The sequence below is a fragment of the Erythranthe guttata genome, chromosome 1 (assembly GCF_056151865.1).
Source record: "Erythranthe guttata isolate IM_541 chromosome 1, IM_541, whole genome shotgun sequence".
In the NCBI taxonomy this organism is placed as follows: Eukaryota; Viridiplantae; Streptophyta; class Magnoliopsida; order Lamiales; family Phrymaceae; genus Erythranthe; species Erythranthe guttata.
Genome location: NC_142533.1, coordinates 13,272,633 through 13,277,868, shown reverse-complemented (window position 1 = coordinate 13,277,868; position 5,236 = coordinate 13,272,633). Strand labels below are relative to the sequence as shown.

General features: G+C 38.9%; 1 pseudogene; it reads right to left on the bottom strand.

The window, feature by feature from the left end:
* Positions 1–1,565: 1,565 nt before the first annotated feature.
* Positions 1,566–2,320, bottom strand: LOC148772880 (25S ribosomal RNA; annotated as a pseudogene; the record flags this gene model as incomplete).
* Between the last annotated feature and the right edge of the window lie 2,916 nt (positions 2,321–5,236).

The following is a 5,236-nucleotide window of genomic DNA, read 5'->3' as shown; positions in this document are numbered from 1 at the left end:
TTAAGGTAAGAAATTTCGATTTCTTGCTGCAATTAAAGGGCATCAATAGTATTGAAAATGATTTTCATAAAATTTTAAAAGATTGGGAATGATTTCAAAAATTTAGGGCTTTTGGAATTAGTTTGCTATCTTTTCGAAATTTGGATCATTTGCATGACATTGATATATTTTTTGTGTTTTAATGTCTATGTTTTGATTTAATGGTTATGAGTGATGAGTTTTGTTATTTTTGGTATTATGGATGTGGTTTAATGGCTGTGAGAGGTTGTGAAAATGAATTATTACATAGAAGTTGTAATAAGTTCATCAAATGAGATGTGAGAAAAGGGGTATTTGTTTTAAGCATGCCTTGATGACTAAATAGTGAAGTTTAATATGTTGGTTGCATGTGTGTGTGCTGAAAATGTGTGGGTGTGTGTGTGTGCTGATTGTGCATGGTGTGTGTGCCGTGTGCGAATGTGTGTTTATGTGTGTAAATTTGGGAATTTTGCCCAATTTACAATTATGTGGTAAATTGTAAGATTTGTGTTATTTTGTGGCAATTGATTGATATTTGTGATGTCATGTGTGGGTTATAGCATTATTTCGAAAAAGTTGCATTAACTGATTTTTTTTTTTTGAAAGATTAATGGAATATCGGGTAATAAACAACTCGGATATAGTGGGCCGGTATCCAACTAGGATGATGTGTGTAGTGGTTTGATTCCACTTAGTGAAAACGAGCTCATAACAGGTTTATTACTCGGGTACATAAATTAATCTTTCACGGATCCGATAAAACGAAAAATGTGTTTTTCATGATTTTCACAAAAAGGGCATTTTAGTCATTTTGCATAATTACGTGATTTTGTTAAATGATGTGTTTTCGTGAGATGTGTGACTTGACCGATTGCATTGTGTTGTTGTACGGAACGTGGGTAAGAGTGGGTATACAATATTATATAATATATATAACGTATTTCCAAAGTTCGATATTACTCGGATTTCTTACTGAGCTTTATAGCTCATATAGATGTCTTTTAATTGCAGGTAGTAGTAATCCTCAACCGGGATGGGTCGAGTAGTGGATCGAGGTCTTGCCCGGAATTTTTGGAAGACGTACGAGGACCTATGAACGATGCTATAAGCTTTTGGTTGTTTTCTTTTGGTGGTGTAATCTTAAACCGTAACATTTTCGTACCTTTTGAACTCATTTTCATTATGAATCGTACTTAAACCCTATTATGATATAGTAAGTTTCGTAATTTTCTATTTTCTTATGCCTCCATTTGTAATTTCCGAATTATTCACCAAAATAACCTTTCCAAACTCTGATTTATTCTCGAACCGAAAACCGATAGTGATATTGTAGCACTCGAATGAAAAACCTCCTCTTGAAACTTATTTTGGAATGAAACCTCTATTCGGCTAAGAACTACCTAAGAAAGTTTTCCGAAAGTGCAAAGTTTTCAATACCCAAAGGAAGATATTTTTGAAAATTGCATTTTCGCCCCATTCCAATGTTTCAATATTTACAAAGTGATCCTTTGCTTTCGCTAAGTATATAGAATTCCTATAAACCGGTTCGATTTGTCGCCCGATATAAAGGGGGGTGCTACACGCTCCGCCCGGGCTCACGCCCAGGGTTTTGCCCTGACGGCCGGGTATAGGTCGCGCACTTTGGCGCAATCCATTTTCGGGGCTAGTTGATTCGGCAGGTGAGTTGTTACACACTCCTTAGTGAATTTCGACTTCCATGACCACCGTCCTGCTGTCTTAATCGACCAACACCCTTTATGAGATATAGGTTAGTGCGCAGTTGGGCACCGTAACCCGGCTTCCGGTTCATTCCCCATCGCCAGTTCTGCTTACATAAAATGGCCCACTTAGGGCTCTCGATTCCCTGGTGCGGCTCAACAAAGAAGCCGCACCGTCCTTCCTATTTAAATTTTGAGAATAGGTCGAGGGCGTTGCGCCTCCGATGCCTCTAATCATTGGCTTTACCCGATAGAACTCGCGCTCGAGCTCCATCTATCTTGAGGGTAACTTCGGAGGGAACCAACTATTAGATCGTTCGATTAGTCTTTCGCCCGTATACCTAAGTCAGACGAACGATTTGCACGTCATTATCGCTGCGGGCCTCCACCAGAGTTTCCTCTGGCTTCGCCCCGCTCAGGCATAGTTCACCATCTTTCGGGTCCCGACAGGTTTGCTCACTCGAACCCTTCTTAGAAGATCAAGGTCAGTCGGCGTTGCACCCCTCGAGGGGGATCGCTCTAGTCAGCTTCCTTGCGCCTTGCGGGTTTACTAGCACGTTGACTCGCACACATGTTAGACTCCGTGGTCCGTCTTTCAAGACGGGTCGAATGGGGAGCCCGCTGGCCAGCACCGGGAGCGCGCAGTTGCTGAGGCACGCCGAGGGCACGCGCTGTCCGCCACGAATTCCTTATTGGAGATCTAACAAAATTTGACTCTCACAATAGATTTGATGGGCATGAATCGTGAATTAATGTGAAAAAAGTGATACGATCGGATAAACACCCAACCCAGATGTTTAGGTTGCTAGGAGTCTTATTTTATTATATTATTTGAATATTATTATTTATAAGTATTTAGGAGTCCTAGGTATTAATTATTCGTAATAGTTATCTCTTTTCTTGTGGAAGAAGAGTTGTGTGGTAGGATGAGTCTAGTTAGGAGAGTCTATATAAGAGTCAGTAGAGTCTTTTCTATCGTTATGCAGAATAAAGTTAATTTCTCTTTCAATAAATCTTACGCTTCCGTGAGAAACTATTGATCTTACCAAGAGATCGCATCAATTGGTATCAGAGCGAAGTTGCGATAACACCAACGCTTCGTTAGCAAAGCAGCGATTATATCAAAGCTAAGCTGGAGCAAAGTAGAGATCACATCAAAACTTTGTGAAAATCATGATGTCAGAAACAAGACGGTTGGAGCGATTGGAAAAATCCGTAGAGAAATTACGGATTAATTTTCAGAAATTGCTTGAACAAAGTCAAGGACGACGTCAATGCCATCATCAAAGCCGAAGGGACCGCCGCCCATCACCGCCGCTGCCGCTGCCGAGCCTATCGTCGGAGGAAGAGGAAGAGGACGACGATGAATTTTTCAAAGAGCCACCGCCGCCGCCGCTGCCGAGCCTATCGTCGGAGGGAGAGGAAGAGGACGACGATGACTTTTTCGAAGAACGCCAAATTTTTGTGAGTTCGCCAGAAGAAGAAGAATCGGATTCAATTGAGATAAAGTGGGACGAAGAGCCGAAAGAAGAAGAATCGGAGTCAACTGAGATAAAGTGGGACGAAGACGAGAAATTAGTGAAGGAGGAGAACGAAGAATTGCATGAAATTTTGAAAGAATTTCATAATTTTAAGGAAGATCCAATTTTACATGATGAGAATTCGGTGGAATTAGTTGTTTATTGTGAAGAGGAAAACCACTCCAAGTTATCTAGTTTTTGTCTGGCTAAAGTGGATCACTTTGGAGACCAGGTTCATGATTCCACCGAGAAAGATGACTTCACTCATAAAATCAAGAACGATGGTCACGTGCTTGTGAAAATTGGTCAAGCAAAGAAATACATCTTGCTCGGAAAGAAATTTAATGGCGTCAAGCATAGATGGAAACACAGAAAAGAGACGATTATTGGGCAGAACCTTGAGGACAAGGTTCATTTCAAGAGGGGTGGTTTGATACGATTTATTATTTAATATATTATTTCATTATTAATTAGTTAGTATTTTATTATTAATTAATTAGAATAGTATATTTAGGATAAATATTTAGCCGTGTATTTAGTTATTAGGATAGATATTAAGTATTTTATTAGTTTAGGTAATTATCTTTCCTAGTTAGATTAGGATTCTAGGGTTTTATTCTCTTTAAATAGTCGTCTTGTGCTAGGGTTTTGACAATGAAGAGAAATAATAAAGAAGAGTTTTCTTACGTTTAGTAAAGAAATCCTATGATACTCAAGAGATCGTATCAAAAAGGTTATTAAAAAGCCAATAGCTGAAGACTCCTCCAATTTAGTGGCAGTAGATGAATCCTTCAAAGTTCAAACCATTACAAGCTCTAGTGATTACGGTTCCACCGGTCACGAACATTATCGATGAGCACATTTCTGTAGACCTGATCAAAGAGAATACTGTTAGGACAACAACAACAACAAAAATTGGAGTACATAAAGAGTAGTGGCTATCGGTGAAATTACCATCATATCCACATTCAATTCTTTTGAGGCACTACTTCCAGAGGGGGGAAGTATCACTTGGAGGATATAGCTGATGATACACGTGAGCAATCTCTCTCTCCTAATTGGATAGGGATCTGACATCTAAAGTTCCGGAGGCTCGTAAAAAAATACAAATAATTGAAAGAAAGATAGTACCTCGTAGTGATCAACAAACCAGGTTGATTGCTAGAAGTTCCAACAAAAATCTTTAGCTTGCCTAATTTAGAATGTTAGAGGTGCATAGAAGCCCGAGGTAGTTAATCATTTTAAAAAAATCATTCATAAACATCAAATGGAGTTGTTAGTTATTTCGGAACCTAAAGCGTGCGATTATTGTTCTAAATAAATTGGCTTCCCGATTAAGGTCTCAAAACTTCTTACAACGATATATATTTGGACTTTGTGGAGAAATGATATTAGTGTTTGACTCAGTCAGCTCGTCTAGTCAAGCAATCACTGCTAGAATTGCTATACAAAATAGTGTTACTTTTGTCTATGCAAGCTGCTCATCGATAGAGAACCTTGGTTGATGGAGGTGATTTTAACACTATTAGCAGATAGGACCGAGACGAAAGGGGTCTCTCCTTTCATAGTCGCAATATTTATGATTTCCAAAATTGTTTTATACAATTAGTTGGTCTTTTGGATGCCGATTTGGTGGGTAACCAATTCACATGGTATAATAATCGAAGATAATCAACCCTTTATTTGGGAACGACTAGATTGATAACTATTAGTATTTCTACACATGCAGTTGACACATCTTGAATGTATTTTCTAAGACCACTCGCCTCTATGTATGTCTTTCAAAGATAAGACGTCCAAGCACATCACATTTTTCATCCTTCAACACATTCACACATTTGGCCTCATCGTGACTTGTTAAAACAAGTAATGGAATCACCATGGAAAAAAGAGGTATTGGGATCTCCTGCTCAAACTTTTGATAATAATTTATTACATGCCTAGAAAGCTCTAAGCTCTAATGGGGTGGAATTGGCGTTT